Source organism: Eretmochelys imbricata, chromosome 14, assembly GCF_965152235.1.
Source record: "Eretmochelys imbricata isolate rEreImb1 chromosome 14, rEreImb1.hap1, whole genome shotgun sequence".
Classification (NCBI taxonomy): domain Eukaryota; kingdom Metazoa; phylum Chordata; order Testudines; family Cheloniidae; genus Eretmochelys; species Eretmochelys imbricata.
The window spans coordinates 51,514,829-51,534,183 of NC_135585.1; the positions used below are offsets into that span (position 1 = coordinate 51,514,829).

The window sequence follows — 19,355 nt, forward strand, 5'->3', positions numbered from 1 at the left end:
CCAGGGCTGTCCTTAGCCATACATGGTATACGCGGCTGCTTAGGACACCTGAAAATTTGAGGCACCACTGGGAGGGAGGGGGTACAGGGGTCTCTGTGCATAACTGTGACTGGGGCCGGGCGGTTTGGTATCCTTTCCTGCCTCATCCCACCCCTCAGGGCTGTGAGCCCAGGCTGCCGCAGCATCTACTAACTACGAAGCTCGGTGTGTGTCAGCAATGGGGGGGGGGTTTCCTTCTGGGGGTCCACGGGCAGGGGTGGTGTCTGTTCCCAGTCAGGCATAGGGGCACCAGTTTAATAATACTATGTAGGGCCCCATAAATCCTAAGGACAGCTCTGTTAGTGGCCATCCCTGACACAGAGCTGGTATCTGTAGACTCTTCCTACATCGATGGAAGGGGTTTTTCCATTGATGTCATTAATTCACCTCTCTGAGAGGCAGTAGCTAGGTTGACAGAAGAATTCTTCCTTCGACCTAGCTGTGTCTACACCGGGGTTAGGTTGAGCTAACTACGGTGCTCAGGGCAAAAACATTTTCACATCCCTGAGCAATGTAGCTAGGTCAATCTAATTTTTAGTATATAAGAACATAACAACGCCCATACTGGGTGAGACCAATGGTCCATCTAGCCCAGTATTTTGTCTTCTATCAGTGGCCAATGTCAGGTGCTCCAGAGGGAATGAACAGAACAGGGCAATCATCAAGTGATCCATTCCCTGTTGTCCATTCTCAGCTTCTGGCAGTCAGAGGCTAGGGACACTCAAAGCATGGTTGGGGTTGCATCCCTGGCCATCTTGGCTAATAGTGAGCAATGGACCTATCCTCCATGATAGACCAGGCCTTAATCTCATCGATTCCCTGGTCTCTGTCTTCCTGGAAAGGAAGCAGCTCTTTAATATCTATGCCCCCTTTCCCAAGACGCATTGCTGCCCACAGTACAACTCCAGAGTCCCTATGGGTTTTCCGCTTTAGCAGGAGAGACAGGAGGGGAGGTTGGACCCAGAATATGAAGATTTCATGGCAATTGAGAGTGGGCGGAAGCTGAAGATGGACAGCTCAGAGATGGTGCTCATATGGGTAACTGTGATAGACAGCCTCTGTCAGGTCAATTACCAGCTGGAGGCGTGAAGGTTTCTAGCCTTGATGCATGCTAAGAATTGCGCAAGTCACTTGAATCAGCAAACACACTGGTTTTGATTTACACAAGAGAAAAGGGGGGGAAAATTGTTCATTGGGAAGTTTAACCTCCTCCCCCCACTCATTCACCCCATAGGGTAATGATTTGGCCTAATCACTTCTTCCCAAGACTAGGAGAATTTCTTGCAGCATAAAATGGAGGGGAGAACCCCAAATCTGCAGCCATTTCATATGAACATCCAACGGCTGAGAGAAAAGGGACAACATTTGAGAAGGTGCGAGATCTCTGAGAATGAATGAGTAAAGGGGTCAAATCTGAGGAGAAAGTTGATCAGAGTGGGGTTAACATCCTCTTTTTCTTCATCCACCATGTGGGACGAGAACTCAAGCCAGCTGGTTCCCTCCAAAAGCAGATGTTGCTGCAATTTAAAATGGGAGGGGGGAAAAAGACCCCAAAGTGAGAGAGTTTCTTTCCCTATATTCAGCAATTAAAGAGAAAAATGGCCAGATCCGGGGGGATTTTAAATCAATATTTCATAAACTAGCGGGAATGGTGCCTGACTTGAGGAGTCCCAAAATGGAGGGAAATTTCTATTGATATTCAATAAAGAGAAAGTCTGAGGAGATTTTAGATCACTATCTGGTAATTAGAGAGAAAAGAGGCAAAATCTGAGGGGAAAGTTGATTCTAATGAGTTTAACACCTTCATTAACCCCATCCACAATTTGGAGCAATGATCGGCGCCAGCTGTTTCCCTCCCAATGCCAAAGTAGCTGTGGTTTAACCTGAGAAGGGGGAAGAAGCCCCTAAACTATCCATATCAGAGAATTAAATAGAAAAGGGGGAACATTGGTGGGTTTTTTTAGATCAATATCCAATAAGAGATAATCTGAGGTATTTTATATTGGGGGGGCAGGGGTGTGGTCTGTACTGCCTGGATCTGGTGCAGAGAGATGACTCTCAGATGCCCACATCACTCCATCTCCTCCATGCAGGGCCAGCTTTGTTCATGGATGGAGCCAAGGAAGGACATAGTGAGGTGCCCAACACCGTCCACCAGGCCTTGACGTGCTCTTCTGCCTTCTGGGGCTCATGGTGAGTGACCTCTGGTTTCCCAATCCCAGTGTGGACATGAACAGAGAGATTGAAATGCAGACCTCCTAGATTGGAAAGGCTCCATAGCCCATTGCCTGGTCCCCTGACCTGAGGCTGGATCGGAGCTGCTGCCCCATAGAGAACCAAGCCAGCCAGTCCCAACTCATTTCTCTGGCTCATGTCCTCTTAATCCAGAATAGCCTCCCCAGCACCCTCCTTAGAGCCCTGTGCACATCCTTGTTCCTCAGCGTGTAGATCAGCGAGTTCAGCATGGGGGCGATGATGCCCTAGAAGAGGGAGACCATCTTGCCCATGTCCTGGGAGTAGCTGGACGGAGGCTGTAGATACATGAAAATGGCCATGCCGTAGAAGAGCGACACCACAACTGGGTGGGAGGTGCAGGTGTTGAAGGCCTTGAGCCTGCCCTGGGCCAAGCAAATCCTCAGCACGGCAGCGACAATGTAGTCGTAGGAGACCATGATGAGGCCCAGCGGCAACAGCAGGAAGATCACACTGACAGCAAAAGCCTCGGCCTCGTTGGCAGAGGTGTCGACACAGGCCAGCTTGAACAGGGCCAGCAACTCTCAGAAGAAGTGGTCCACCCGGTTCTGCCCACACCGGGGCAGCCGCATGGTCAGGATGACCTGCAGCAAGGAGTTGCCGAAGCCGCTCAACCAGATGGTGGCCGCCATTTGCAGGCAGAGTCGGCAGCTCATGATAATTGTGTAGCGCAGCGGCTGGCAGATGGCGACGTAGCGGTCGTAGGCCATGACGGCCAGCAGAAGGCACTCGGTGCAGCCCAGCGAGAGGAAGACGTAGAGCTGGGCCACACAGCCAGCCCAGGAGATGGACTTGTGGGTGCAGCGGAAGTTCACCATCATCTGAGGAATGGTGTTAGTGGTGTAGCAAAGGTCCAGGAAAGAGAGGTTGCTGAGGAAGAAATACATAGGGGTATGGAGAATGGGTTCCAGCCACAAGACCACAATGATGGCCAGGTTCCCCAGCAAGTTCAGGATGTACAAGACCAGAAAGACCATGAAAAGCAGCATCTCCAGGCGTGGTTGGTCAGAGACCCCCAAAAGGATGAACTCCCACTGGGAGCTCCCATTCCCTCTTTCCTCCTGCAGGGAGAAGGGACAAAGATAAGGATGAAAGGAGCCCCATTTACACATTCAAGGGTAGCCCCATTTGCTCTGAATGAACCATGCCCATTTGTGACTTTGTCAAAGAAAATCTGGGCCAGTTGGGGGGCAGGTAGGATCCTTCTGCCAGGGAATGGCTTTGTCGCAGAAAAGTGGTTCTGTGGCACTTAGTGACAAAGGAGGATCCATATATCAGGGAATTAAAGTGACCTAGAAAACTGGATCTGTTGCAGTTGGTGGGAGCAATAGGATGTGATAGATAAATAGATGCTTAGATTATAAGGTCTTGGGACAGAGGCTGTTTTGTTTTGTTCCTTTTATTCCGTATTTGTATAGATCCTGGTTGCGACTGGGGCTCCTAACTATGATCCCAAATTTGCACTGCTAACTGCCCCTCTTATGGGTCAAAGAATGGGGCATGTTTAGAATAGAGAAGAGAAAGTTGAAGGGGGACCTGGTAACAGTCTTCAAATATGTGAAAATTTGTCGTAAAGAGGATGGTGATCAATTGTTGTAAAGAGGTTGTAAAGAGGATGGTGATGAACTGTTCTCCATGTCCATTAGGTCGGAAATGCATTTACTAGACAAGTCTGGGTAAATCAGTTTCTTAAACACAAAGGAGTCTAGCCAGGTGTCATCAAAGTTGATGGGCAATCACTTACCAAGTGGCTAGTCTTTGGCAAGGAAGGGGGGCAGTAACAAACCCATCTGCATTGAAGCAAACAACAGCATGGCATCTCCTTCACCATTAGACTCCTTGTCTCTGTACTTGCAGCAGGAATGAACTTTATCTAGGCAGAACCCTCAATAAAACACATATCAAAGGGTGACTGGACTATAAAAGTGAGGGGTAGAAACACCCCAAGGTATCACTCCCTATCCATCTCTCTCTCTTTCCCCTAAGAAGACAAAAGAAACAGCGTTTGGACTTTGGGAGCAGATCCTGGTCTGAGAATTGGCTCAGCAATGTTACTGGGAACATGTGGAAGGGATTTCACCTTGAGCCAAGTCTAGTTTGTTAATTTTAGTACTAGGAAGTGTTTTACCTTTACTTCTCCTGTAACCATTTCTTAGTTGAATGTTTTATGCTTTTACTCACTTGAAACCTAACTCTTTGTAGTTAAATAAACATGTTTTATTCCATCATACAAACTGCATGGAAACTGAATTGTGTGGGTAACTCCATTTAAAGTAGCAAACTGTTGGATATTGATCTCCTTAGAGAGGCAACGGACCTACAATATCTGAACTGTCCAGGAGGGGACCGGGCAGTGCAGAACCCAGGTCTTGGGCGGGAATTTGGAACTGGGAGTTTGTTGCAGTCACCCTGCAAGTGGTAACCATGGCTGCAGGAAGCCAGAGTGTGGCTGGTGTTTGCGGACAGGCTGCTGGGGTCAGAGTTGCTGGACCATGGCTGTGGCTATACACGGACACTCAGGGTGTGACCCGCATGCTGGCAGGCTGCTTGTGAGCAACCCACATTGGAAGCTACAACAACAAAATATTGTGAGGCAGCCAAGGTAGCAGGGCAGGGGTGACCCAACCTCTCATTAGTCTGGATTGCACCCCGGAGTGCCATACTGTCCTGGGAGGTTTTTAAGAAGAGGTTGGGCAAATACTGGTCAAGTATGGTTAGGTAATCTTATTCCTGCCTCAGTGTGGGGGTATGGCCCAGATGACCTCTGGAGGTACCCTCTAGACCTACATGTCTAGGAGTCTAGGATTCTACTGCCACTTTAACTTGAATCTATTATGTTTATGTACTTCTCTGTGCAACGGACTGGGCCACAATCTAAACACTGAGGGTGAGAATCAAATAACCCCAATACCACTAATAATGTTGTAGACCCTGATCCTATGAGCAGTTAGAGCTGGGGTTTACAAAGCAGCTTTAAGGAATGATGCACCCAAATCCCACTGATTTTCAGGGGGATTATGGGCTCATATAGGGCTAAATATGCAGATAGGCACCAAGTGGGATTTTCTGAAAAGATTTTCTAACTCCCATTGGTGCCAATAGGAGTTAGGCACCTAGCCCCCATCTGCATCTGAGGGCATCTAAATCCCTTTGTAAATGTGGCCCATGCTTTCTACTTGCCCTAATCTCCTTTACCCAAACCACTTACAGTGGGGTTGCCTGTGGGCTTAAGTTAAGCACGTGCATAGATCTTTGCAGGATCAGGGCCCCTCACGGGACAACAGGTTTACATGGCATTTTACAAACCCCGTCCTTCAGACACTCACCCAGGTGATTAACGACTCACCTGTGCAAAGTTATCCCTGCATGTTTGTGGGTTGGGGGCCCTGGATAAGATTTCAACCCTAACCAAATCTACCAATCAATGGCACTTGTCTGCTCTGCAGAACCACAGTATCTGAGCACCTAACAATCTCTTATGGGTTTATCCTCACATCACCCCTGGGACGCAGGGAAGTTTTATCAGACCCATTGCACAGAGCTAACAAATCTAACCATCCCACATGCTCCCCAGCTCTTGGACCCTCCCCAGGAATAAGCATGAACTAGAGGTGGAGAAAAACCCGGACTCACCTCCATTCACCTCCGGCTCTGCTCTGCCCAGGTGCCTCTTGCACAGGCAGCTCCAGGCGGCTCAGATGCTCCGATGCCAGGACAGAGTCTGGAGTCCCTGCTCCCCTGTGCTGAGCCCCCCAGTCCCTGGGATGAGGCCGCCCCGAGCTGTGGAGCTGAATGTCAAAGGATGCTCTGGGGTCAGGGAGAGCAGCTAAGTTTGTCCCCTGCCGTGGGGCAGCACCATCTGCATCTGGCTCTGGAAGCCCAGAGGCTGCAAGTGTTGCCCCCCCCCCACACACACACACACATTCCTGGGGCCCTGGGGTGGGTCTCAAAAGGAGGGGAATGTGGCAAACTGGATGCTCAGAGCCAGTGTTGCATGGTCACAGAGTAGCTCCCCCCCGATCCATGGAACCAAGTCTGCTTGGTGTGTGAGTGAAGTACCAGTGGGCAGGTTGCCCCAGGCTGGGAGAGATATCCTGAGCCTCTCTCAGCTGGCAGGGTCTCCTAGAAGCCCGGAGACCACAGTGAAGGAATGAAAGAAATCCCAGAGATGGGGAGGAGAGAGAGAGATGGATAGAAGGAAAGGAAAGGAGAGAGAGTGTGGATGGACTGATGGATGCCAGACGAGCACGGACGGGAAAAGAGAGGGAGAGTCCAAGAGAGGAGAGGATGGAGGAGAGAGAGAGAGAGGGAGCGAGAGGTGAATTGTTAGGACAGAACGAAAGGCAGAGAGAAGGATGGATAAAAGGAGCAATACAGAGACAGATAGAAGAGCAGAGAGATCTGCAGAGAGATGGATGGAGGAGAGGTAGATGGATAGAAGGATAGAGAGGGAGAGAAAGAGAGACAGACTGGCAGAAGGATAGCGAGTTGGGGAGAGACACCCAGAGAGCTGGATTGAGCTGGAGAAGTACAGTGGATGGCTGGAAGGAGGTAGGATCCCCAGCCTGTGTCCCTGCTCCCTGACCTACCCCAGCCCTGGGGTCTCTCTCTGGGCTCATGCGCACAGTCTCACACTATGCCCGAGCTGCCCCAGCTCCAAAGCACAGCTGAGAAGGGCCCTGTGTCTCTGTGATTGTGGGAGGCTCCTCCTTGTGTAGCTCACGATTGCTGTCGCTGACTGCATATGGCCATGGGTGGAGGAGAGGGAGCAGGTAGGGCCCTTATGGACGTTGGAGCCAGGAAGAGGGCGGGGGCTGTGACTCCCTGAAGCCTCCCAAAGGGCTGGGACTTGGCTGGTGAGGTTTGCAATGCCCCAGGGACTCCGTGCACCAAATTGGCCAGGAGACTCCTCCAGCAATGCCGTCTAGGGGAGAGTCGCCTGGGGAGGAGTAACCCCAGCCCCTGAGCACTGCACCAGGATTGGGGCCACAACCCCTGCTCTAGTCACAGCCCCATCTATACCGAGGGCTCCCCTAGACCCCAGGTCTCATCTCCCAGCCCTCAGACCCATCGCTGGCATTGTGACCCCGGCCCAAACCCTGCGGTGCGCTGAGCCATGGAGCAGGGATTGTCCCTTCCCATGGGGTGAGTTGAGCTGAGACAGTTCTCAGAGCGAGTCAGCGCTGAGAGCAGGACGCTGGGGTTAGTGCACGGCAGCGACGTCTGGAAGTTACAGCTTCGACCCCCAGGACGCCTGGGTTCTCTTCCCACCTCTGGGAGGGGTGTGGGTTAGAGCAGGGAGCTGGGAGGCAGGACTCCTGGATTCTCTTCAGCTATCGATTCCGAGCAATACTCGGTGACTTAATATCAGGCACAGAAATGGGTGGGTGGGGTCAAGGCACCCCCAGGCATCCAGAATTCCCTTTGCTAACATGTATGGGAACCTGGAGGACCATTTAGGGGTGTGCGAAAGCTACCAGCCCCCTGCCACCAAGTGGGAGAAGAATGTGTGTGGAGAGCCTGGGGAAAGTGAGAATAGGCTGAAACTCAGCTAAGGGCTGTTTGGGGTGGAGTCCAGGCAGGCCTGGATTAAAGATTTTGAGGGCTCTGTGCACCGCGGAATTTGGGGGTCCCCCCACCTTCTATAAACTAGACAGCAAAAGGCCCCCACTCCACACAGACCCCTGGATATCCCTCCCATCCCACCCCCCCGACATACCCCTCCTACCCCACACATATCCCAGCAGCCCTGATATACACCCAGCTCACTGCAGCCCCCAACACCTCAGTCCCCCTGGGCGCAGTCTGCAAAATCCCAGCCCCCCACCCCTTCCCCCCAATATCCCCATTTCTCCCAACTCACCCCTCCTCCCAGCATTCCCCACTCACCCACAACCCTTCCCCCGCACCTCCCTAACTCACCCCAAAACTCACCCTCAGCACCTCATCCCCACCACCGGGCCCCTCCTGGCCACTCACTGGCACACCCCCTGGCTCGGCAGTCTGCTCCCATCCCAAATGAAGGCAGCTTCTCCCGACCCTGGCCACCCAACTCCACTCCGCTCCCTCCCACCACCCTGCCCTCACTCGCACGATCCCGCGCCAAACCCTCCATTCTGACAGAGGTGATGTGGGGTGGTTGGACGGGCCAAATCTGAGTGAGTGATGTTGCGACCTGGTGCATGGAGTTGCAGGGGGGCCCATGCAAGTGCACCTAGTTCACATTGGCTAGTCCAATAAGCATTTCCTTCTGCAAGGCAGCATGGTGTAGTGGTTTGCCCACTGGACTGGGCCCCTCGGTTCCATTCCTACTTCCAGCACTGACTTTGGGCAAGCCTTGTCTGCCCGCTGAGCCTCAGTTTCCCCATGTGTGCAAGGGAGAGCAGAATATTTGCATATTCCTTCATCAGGTGCTCTCTGACAGGGAGTGGAGAGGAAATCTGATCTATTATTGTGGGGAGGGGTTTGTGAGCCTGTGAATTTGGGTGGAGGGTGGAGGGAGTGGACCTACAGGGCTAGAAGGGCCAATGGCCTCATACATTGCAGAGGAATGGGCAACAGGGGATGGATCACTTGATGATTACCTGTTCTGTTCATTCCCTCTGGGGCACCTGGCATTGGCCACTGTCAGAAGACAGGACACTGGGCTAGACAGACCTTTGGTCTGACCCAGTAGGGCCGTTCTTATATTCTTAAGACTGCTCAATGACTATGGTAAATTTCTGCCTAATTTGGCAACAGTATCGACATCTTTACATAAACCATTACAAGCAAAAAAAAAACAACCCCAAAATGGAAATGGACTAAAGACTGAGTTTGCATCGGACGGAAATTGCGGATCTCATCTGAAGTTCTTACGCACTTTGACGCCTCGTTACTGCTGTAATTGGCTTGCGATGCTTCACAGTAGAGGGTGGGTACAGTTCTTTCCCGCCTCTTTTTCCAGGTGGCTGGGAGAAACCCATTGCCTTGGCTCCTGAGAAGAACGACACACAAACAGAGCGAGGAGCTCCCGGTGTTATCTGCAGGATTCCGAAGTGCCATACCTGTCTATGCAGTAGCTATTTTACCTTGCTGACTGTGACCGGATGGCTGGATGGGCCACACTGAGGATGCCATGCTCAGGGCAGACTGCAAGAAATAGGGCAGACCCTTGCCAAAAAATGTTGGTTTATTCTATAATTAGCCAGTAACAAAAGAGCTTCCGTAGTACCACACTGGCTAACAAGAAGCCAGCTTAGTCCCCTTAAGAAATTTCAGCCCTTGGCTCCCATCTAGACAAACAGGTCTAATAGAGTGAGAGGTTACTGAAAACCTGATTTACCGTATGGGAAGCTCACCAATCCCAAAGGCCCAGACACTTATCCCCAGGTCAATATGAGTCTCAGATCTTACCCAAATACCATGCAGCCAGCTAATCCTTAATAAGAGGATGCAGATCAAATAAGCTGAAGTATATTTTGTGGCTTAGGAAGGGCACGTGCCAATGGCAGGGAAATCTGTCTGTCTGCCTGCAGGTCTGTCACAGGGTAGCTGGCCCCAGCAATGAAGCAGACCCTGCTCCCCTGGGCCGGTGCTCTCAGTTTGGCCAATTAAGAGTTCAGGGCAGCTCATGAGGGGTGGAGAGGATCACGGAGGATATGAGAGAAGAGAGACCCAGTGAGATAGAGACTTAAAGGCTAAAAGGAGGAGATCAGCCAGAGGCGTTTGTCGGCTGACCTCCCCAAGGGCTGGATACAGCGGGTGCCAGGTGAGCAGCAGAGGAGATCCCCCACTGACATCTCCAGGGCCTGAGAGCTGGAACCCAGGGAACAGAGCGAGGGCCAAGGGCGTGAAACGCCCAGAAGAGAGGCTGTGGAAAAGTAGGGGTGATATAGACCATGGTTGGGGTAGTTTGTACAGACTATTTACATTATGATTTGTAATAAATGGTGTGACACCCTGGCACCCGCATATTCACCACTGTCATGTATTTAGGATGTGCTTTGTACAAAGGATGCCTTGTGAGGTGTCATTCTAAAAGTCCTGATCTGCTAGACAGTAATATCTTGTTGGATGATGTGTGCTGTCGTTGCGTGTGAAGTGATGAAGTTTGGCGATGTGTGTGTTACTGAAACCTGACGTGAGGTTGAAAACACCCACAAGAAGCCTTTCAGGTACAACAGTCAAAAGGCCAAACAATGTGAATGGCTTATTGAGGAAACGCACACAAGCACGAGGATGACCCCAGGAACTGTGGACAACAGAAACCTCTCCGAGCTAGCACTACACAACAGGAACTGTTTGTCCCAGGTCACAGCAAAAGAGCTTTCCAGCAAGTGGGAAGAAGAAATAAAAGGGGGAAATGACATCATGAGGGGACCTCACTCCCCCTACAACAACACGCCTGGAAACACCTGAGGAACAAAGACTGGACTGTGGGAAGTGATGATCTCAAGCTAAAGGGATTTCTAGCCTGTGTATGAAAACCTGGGAAACCCAAGCTGCAAAGCCAAGGCAGCTTGTGCCTTAAGAATGTGCCAGTCTTTTTATCACTCAGGGGGAGAATTTGCTAATTCATATCCTACCTATCTAGTGTGTTAAGCTCAGTTTGCGGTTTTGTTTATTTACTAGGTAATCTGCTTTGATCTGTTTACCATCACTTAGAATCACTTAAAATCTATCTTTTGTCATTAATAAACTTATTTTATGTTTTAATCCAAACCAGTGTGTGTTTGACTAAGGTGTCTGGGGAAAATCTTGGCCTGGTTACCACAAGTGTGTATGGACCTCTTCACATTGAGAGAGAAGCAGACCAGGTATTAAACCCATGTACTGGCCAGATTTGACCAGGCAGGATGGTACTGCTCTGGGGTCTTAGGTGGGAGGCTGGTGGTTAGAGAGTCTACCTATAATGGCAGCTGGGTGTGTCCCCACCCGTGTGAACGCTGGTGAAAGTGCAAGCTTGGAGGGTTTTCAAACTTGTCATAGCAGCACAGTCTGAGAGGGAGCCCAGGCTAGTGGGTCAGAGGGCTCAGTGGTACCCCATTTCCAGGTGGCACCCTGTGGGTAAACCCATCACAGATGGGTCCCCAGGAGGGGTATGATTTCATCAACAGAGCCTGGTATAGAGTCCGTATGTTACCTGAGAAGGGAAACTGAGGTAAGAGTGCTTGTCACGCTGGGACCTGCTGCCAGATAGTGCTTTGGGTGGAGTCCCTTTATCTCTCTATCTATCACACCCGTCGGTGTGATTCCAAGCACTGTATGTATCTGAAATCCTCATTCAGTCCCTTCTCTTCACAATGCCACATTTAAAACTTTTATTTTGCATCCATACAAATAAATTATCCCATCCACACATATAAAATTTGGAAGGGAGGAGAGGGGGAGAAATCTAAAGAGAGACAGACCATGGCTAGAAAGACAAAGTCAGTGATGGTTGTCAGATGGCTGCACAACTCAACTGTTCTTTGAAACTGTTCTTGTTTTTAGCAAGAAAAAGAAAGAAACAGTCATAATAACAAAGCCCTCATCAGCACATTGGATGGCAGTCGGTTCATAAATGCACTGGATCTCTGGCAAGTGTTTCTGCAAAGTCACAGCAAGCTGGGGAGCAGCTGGAGTTTTCAAACACAGACTCATGAATCTCACAAAACTGGGTGACTGAGCAACAAAATGGCAGATGAAATTCACTGTTGATAAATGCAAAGTAATGCACACTGGAAAACATAATCCCACCTATACATATAAAATGATGAAGTCTGTTCACCCCCTCTTTTACCACTCAAGAAAGAGATCTTGGAGTCATTGTGGAGAGTTCTCTGAAAACATCCATTCAGTGTGCAATAGCAGTCAAAAAAGCAAACTGAATATTGGGAATCATTAGGAAAGGGATAGATAATAAGACAGAAAATATCATGTTGCCTCTATATAAATCCATGGTACGTCCACATCTTGAATACTGTGTGCAGATGTGTCGCCCCATCTCAAAAAAGATATATTGGAATCGGAAAAGGTTCAGAAACGGGCAACAAAAATGATTAGGGGTCTGGAACAGCTTCCGTATGAGGAGAGATTAGTAAAACTGGGACTTTTCAGCTTGGAAATGAGATGACTAAAGGGGGATGTGATAGAGGTCTATAAAATCATGACACGTGTGGAGAAAGTAAATAAGGAAGTGTTGTTACCTCCTTCTCATAACACAAGAACTAGGGGTCACCCAATGAAATTAATAGGCAGCAGGTTTAAAACAAACAAAAGGAAAAAAACGTTATTCACCTTCTCGTAACTCTTGTTCTTGTCCATTCCAATCAGGTGTGTGTGCGTGTGTGCATGGCAGCCGGAAGTTTTTCCTCCTAGCAATATCCGTCGGGTCGGTGTGGGCGCCCCCTGGAGTGGTGCCTTCCTGGCGCTCAATATAGGGCCCTACTGAACCGCCTCAGTTCCTTCTTGCTGGCTACTCCGACAGAGGGATAGGTGGGTGGGTATTGGAGAACAAGACTTAAGAGAAGGTGAGTAACCATTTTTTCTTCTTCAAGTGATTGTTCATGTCCATTCCAATCAGGGGACTCACAAGCCTACGTTATGGAGGCAGGGTGGGAGCTGTCCACTGACTGGAGAACTGCTTGTCCAAAGGCAGCATCGTCTCTGGCCTGCTGGGTAATTGTGTAGAGCATAGTGAAAGTGTGCATGGAGGACCATGTCGCTGCTCTGCAGATTTCCTGAGTTGGGACTTGCACCAGGAATGCTGCTGAAGAAGTTTGTGCCCTAGTGGAGTACTCTGCGAGTGGAGAGGCGAGCACCTCTGCCAGGTGATAGCATTCATGGATGCAGGATGTGATCCATGAGGAAATTAGTTGGGAGATTGAAAGACCCTTCATCCTGTCTGCCACGGCCACAAACAGTTGAATGGACTTTCGGAACGGCTTTGTTCTCTCAATGTAGAAGGCTAGCGCTCTGTGGACATCCAATGAGTGCAACCTCTGCTCTCCGCCGCTCGAGTGCGGCTTAGGATAGAACAGTGGGAGGAAGATGTCCTGGTTGATGTGAAAATGGGAGACAACCTTCGGGAGGAAAGACGGGTGGGGCCTGAGCTGAACCTTGTCCTTTATAGAACACGGTGTACCGGGGCACTGATGTCAGGGCTTTGAGCTCTGACACCCTCCTGGCTGAGGTTATCGCTACCAGAAATGCCACCTTGTATGACAGGTAGAGCGGGGAACACGTCGCCAGTGGTTCAAAGGGCAGACCCATCAATTTGGAAAGGATCAGATTGCAGTCCCAGGTCAGGGTTGGTTGCTGGATGTGCAGATATAGCTTGTCGAGACCCTTCAGGAAACGGCTGACCATAGGGTTGGCAAACACCGACCGGCCCTCTGAGCCTGGATAGAAGGCAGAGATGGTGGCCAAGTTAACCCTTATTGACGACATGGACAGCCCCTGCTGCTTGAGATGGAGAAGTCAGTCCAGTATAAGTGGTATAGAGGTGAGCGTCGGGGATGAGTGATGCTGCACCAACCAGATTGAGAATCTCTTCCACTTGGCCAGGTAGGTCGCTCTGGTGGAGGGTTTCCTACTGCCAAGGAGGGCTTATCTAAACAGGTCCAAGCAGGAGAGCTCTGTGGGGTTCAGCCATGGAGCTTCCACGCCGTGAGGTGCAACAACTCAAGGCTCGGGTGCTGGAGACGGCTGTGATCCTGAGTTATTAAGCCCGGAAGGAGCGGCAAGGTAACTGGGGCTTCCACGGACATTTCCAGGAGAGATGTGTACCACTGTTGGCGGGACCAGGCTGGAGCTATCAATATCACTGAAGACTCCATATCTTGAGGAGGACCTGTACTGGGAGGTGCCGAGGGTCCACACCGAGGGCTCAGGGACCGATGAGGTTGCTGACCCTGTTCTGATGCTGGGGAGCGGTGCTCCGGGGATGGAGACTGCCAGGCCATCATTGCAGGCTTTCCTCTTGGCGGTGCCCGGGGAGCGACTTGTGCAAGCGACCTCTCCCGTCTAGGCAGGGAGAACAGTGCCGTGAGCTGGAGCGGGTCCCATGCTGCCTCAAATGCCTCCAGGGTCGATGAGAGGTGTAGGTGCTGGCTCAGCCTCGGTGAGCAAGAAGGGTCCAGACTTGACCGCCCTTCCTTGGGGGCAGGAGTTGACACGACCATCTCTGGCAGTGGGGCCGAAGTAGCGTGCCCAACTCGAGTCTCACAACGGCTGGCTCCTTGGGTCTAGCCGGGGGGAAACGACCCTTCTCTGGCCTCCTCTTCTTCTGCGGCATCGGCGACTGAGACCGGTGCCTACCTGCAGCCGGTGAGCCACGAGTGGAGCCATGATGGTGCTGAGAGACCTTGCCTTTACTCGGCACTGATCCCCATGCCGACAGTGCCGGGGCACTGCGTACCGAGGAGGAGGTACTCAGCGCCAGGTCCGCTGACCCAGGGTCAGACTGGGGCTGGAATGCCACTTCCATTAGTAGGGTCTTCAGGAGCTGATCTCTATCGTTCAGTGTCCTGGGATGAAACCCCCTGCAGATCCTACAGCGACCCCTTTGATGGCTCTTCCCCAAAGACTTCAAACACGAAGCGTGAGGATCGCTTCTGGGCAGGCACTTGCCACAGACCTCACAGGCTTTGAAGACAGGAGACCACGGCATGCCCCAGCGCTGGGATACCGCAGGAGGAGAAACTCCTCCAAAGGAAACTTAAGAACTAAGTAAAGTACCTACTAACCTACTTAACGCTAACTGCATCTGATGAAGTGGATTCTAGCCCACGAAAGCTTATGCCCAAATAAATTGGTTAGGCTCTAAGGTGCCACAAGGACTACTCAAAACTAATGAGAACTATATACAGACTGCCAAAGGGGAAGTTCCAGCTAACTGTCACTGGCGGTAAGAAGGAACTGAGGGGGTGGTCGGTGGGTAGGGCCCTATATTAAGCACCATGATGGTGCCACTCCAGGGGGCGCCCGGACTGACTTAATAGACACTGCTAGGGGAAAAATCTTCCGGCTGCCATGCGCACAAGCACATACATCTGATCGGAATTTACATGAACAAGCATGCGAAGAAGAAGTATTTCTTCACACAACGCACAGTCAACCTGTGGAACTCCTTGCCAGGGGATGTTGTGAAGGCCAAGACTATAACAGTGTTTAAAAAAAGAACTAAATAAGTTCATGGAGGATAGGTCCATCAATGGCTATTAGCCAGGACGGGCAGGAATGGTGTCCCTAGCCTCTGTTTGCCAGATGCTGGGAATGAGCGACAGGGGATGGATCACTTGATAATTCCTTGTTCCTTTCATTCTCACTGGGGCACCTGGCATGGAAGACAGGATACTGGGCTAGATGGACCTTTGGTGTGACCCAGTATGGCCGTTCTTATGTACGGAGGTTCCCCAGTCAATCCCCTGTGCGTTGGCCAAGGTGGTGTCCATTACATGACAGCATAGAGCTTTGCCCAAGAGGCTTCTGGGGGAGGAGAGGGATGAGAGGACATGCCCCCGCTAAACCTCGTTCTGTCTGCGGTAGGTTCCTCCACCTGGGCAGGATGTTCGCCAGAGTCACCACCCCCTCCCGGCAGGACCCACGTGCTCCTCCTCTCCAGCCGGCACCAGGGCTCCCCCTTCGCTGGCCAGCTCTTCAGCCAGCACCCCAACGTCTTCCACCCGATGGAGCCGGCCAAGCATGTCTGGCACCGCCTGCCCGGAGGCAGCCTGGAGATGCTGCAGGGGCCCGTCTGGGACCTGCTCTGTGCCCTCTTCCGGTGTGAGATGGCCGCGCTGCAGGACTTTGCAGGCCCGCCAGGCCCAGATCTTCATGTGGCCCACGAGTCAGGCCCTCTGCTCCCCACCCACCTGCGAGGCCTTCCGGCGTGGGGACATTGTGAGGCCGGCGGAATGCCAGGTCCACTGCGATGCCAGCCCCTTCGGGAAGGTGGCAGAGGCCTGCATCACCTACAGCCACGTGGCGCTGAAGGTCATCAGGTTCTTCCAGCTGGAAGCGCTCTACCCGTCCTTGGCCGACCCAGCCCTCAACCTCAGCATCACCCACCTGGTGCGGGACCCCCAGACCATCTACACCTCCCACCAGCTCATCTCGCTGCACCCGGACAACTTGCTCACCAGCTGTCCCACAACGCGACGCCCAACGCCCGGCTGGCCATGCGCAAAGTCTGCCACAGCCAAGCCAGCATGTACGTGGCCGCCTTGTACCACCCACCTCCTGCCCTGTGTGGATGCTACCTCCTGACTCGCTATGAAGACCTGGTCTGGGATCTGCTGGGCCAGGTGGCCGAGCGGTACCGCTACGCCAGCTTGGCCTCCTCCCCCCAGCTCAAGGCCTGGGTGCCAAACATCACCCACTGGTCCGGGCCTCTGAACCCCGAGGTCCTCCCAGTGTGGAGGGATGCCAGCAAGGTCTCGCAGGCCTGGAGGCACCAGCTTACCTTCCACCAGGTGCAGGAAGTGCAGGAGATCTGCAAGCCAGCCATGGAGGTCTTTGAGTACTGGCTGGTCAGCTCGGAGGAGGAGCAGAGGGACCTCACGAAGGACCTGGTGCTTCCAAGAGAAGAGATTGAGGCTCAGACAACGGGCTGGGGTGTCTTCTCTGATCTGCACTGAGGATTCAGCGCAATGGGTTGGACGCTTGGATAAGGAGGAGCTGCCTCCCTGAGCGGAGAACCTGCCAGGCAACGAGTCGGACACTTGTCCCGTGATTTTCCCACAAACCAGGGAGTGGATGGCAGTGGCAAAGCTGCACTGGAATCCCCACTGATCAGTCAGGAAATGCAATCCCAGCTATACACGCTTCTGGGGAGCCAGGAATAGAACCCCTGTCCTGCAGCACTAAACACACAGGACCAACTGACCTATAGAAGAGCTGTCCTGCTGCTAGATCCTTTAGCCTCCCTGCAGAGACAGCTAGTCAATGGGGCGGGGAGCCAGGACTTCTGGGTTCTATCCCAGCTTTAGGGGGTGGGAGTGGGGTCTAATGAGTTAGAGCAGCATATTCGTCCTGGATGCTAAACCTGGCCCTGCCACAGAGTTGCTGTCTGACCTTGGGCAAGTCACTTAACCACTCTGCACCTCAGTCTCCCCATCTGTCCTAGACATTCACACATCATGGCTTGTGCGGGCTGAGGTTCCTGCTCCCACCAGGGGCTCCCTCTATTCCCTCCCACAAGTTCCCTGTGTGTACCCCTCTCCCTCTGTTTCAGCGACTCCCTGCAACTCACACCAGGGGCTCTGTCTCCCCTGTTACCCCCTCCCTACATTTCAGGTCATAGGCGCCGACTCCATGGGTGCTCCAGGGCTGGAGCACCCATGGGGAAAAATTAGTGGGTGCTCTGCACCCACCGGCAGCCAAGCTCCGCAACCCACCTCTTCCCCTGAGCGCGCCATGTCCCCAATCCTCCGCCTACCTCCCAGTGCTTCCCGCCTTGCCACCGCCAAACAGCTGTTTGGCAGTGTGCTTGGAGGGAGGGGGAGGAGCGGGAACATGGCACACTCAGGGGAGGAGGCGGGGAAGAGGCAGGGCCGGGGCGAGGATTTGGGGAAGGAGTCGGAATAGGGGCAGAAGGGGGCGGAGTTGGGGCGGGCACTTTGGGGAAGGGGTTGGAATTGGGGCGGTGCAGGGGTGGAGTCAGGGGAAGAGGCGGGTCGAGCAGCCACTGGCGGGAGCAGAAGTCAGCGCCTATGTTTCAGGTTCCCCCATTCTCTCCGTAACCCTGGGGCTCTGCACACCCCTGTTCTGCACTGCCTGCCATTCCCCCCTCCCCATGGCTCTGTGTGCCCCACTTCCACCACCGTTATTATTTCTGTTCTTTCTCTCTGGGAGACAATTAATTCAGGGGCTCCGCATGGCCAAGCTGGGAAGCATTAGCGGGTGTCACAAACCTGTTCTTTGATCTCCAGACAACCGGAGAGGTGCTTGAAGCTGTGGCTATGCTAAGCAGACGACAGGGACTCCGTGACTCCCCCGTTTCCCCCCTTCTGATTTTCCAAATTTCCCCTAAACGAATTGGCTTCAGCCCAGCGATGCCCAGAACATCCCCGAATGTCTAGGGGTCGACTGGGAGCCGTGTTCAGAAAGGACAGGGACAGAGAAATGCCATCAGGTGAAGCTCAGCCAGCAAACGGAGATTATGATATAGCGCATGAGGGGTGGCATCCATTGATTTCGATGGAAGTTAAGAGCCGTAACGTCTTTGAGGAGCCGCGTCCAGGTCTCGGGGTCACCAGGCCAATGGGATGCTGGATTTCCTGACTCTCCGCCCATTGTGGCCTGTGATAAAACTTCCCTTTATGCTCTAATGCTGCCAGGCTGAAAAGGCACCACTGACTTTGCCCTGCCATCCTCGAACCCTGAGTGCCGAAGTTAATAAATGTGTCCCCATCTAGATTTCATTCACGGGGCTCTCTGCATTGCCTGCAATGCAGCTAGCTAGGCCAGATGGCTAGGTAAGGGACTAGATCAGCCCAGTGGAATAGGAGGGACTGAGCAGAGAGATAGGTCCCAGCATTAGGATCTGGACAGATATGAGGGTATGTCTACATGCCAAGTAGAAACCCACCGCAGCCAGTCTCAGAACCCGAGGCCACACGTTTCCACAGGTATTTTTAGTCCGAGCCCAAGTGTGTAGACCTGAGCTCTGAAACTCAGATGTACTCTTAGATGTTTGACACTTTGGGTCAGATCCGAAAGATATTTAGGCGCCCAACTCCCATGGGAGTCACATCTGCCTCAGATTGACCAGCCACCTGAGATGAAAAAAAGCTGGTCTGCCCCTGTACCACTATGGTCTCTCTTCTTCTCCTGTGTCTGTCTGTTTTGTTAAAGGCAGGAAAGGGAATCCCCAGTCACAGCCATCAGCTGAACTCAAACCCTTTCTTCCACCCTACCAAGGTTTATTTGACAAAAGAAGAGAATTTAATCAATAGCCTCTCTGAAAAAGGCCCAGGGAAAAGTTTGGGTTACGTTAATTTCGCCTCACCAGCCAATGGCAGATTCAAACTGACCTATGTCTTGAGTTGAAATTCTTTTCCCTCTGGTGTGTCTGACTCAATACATTTCCAACCTTG

General features: G+C 52.1%; 1 protein-coding gene and 1 pseudogene across 1 annotated transcript in view; both read right to left on the bottom strand.

Moving 5' to 3' along the window:
* The window catches only part of LOC144274155 (uncharacterized), a 135,297-nt gene that overhangs the window by 39,965 nt on the left and 75,977 nt on the right, over positions 1 to 19,355 (bottom strand). The window lies entirely within an intron of this gene.
* On the bottom strand, positions 2,409 to 4,082 carry LOC144274891 (putative olfactory receptor 2B3; annotated as a pseudogene).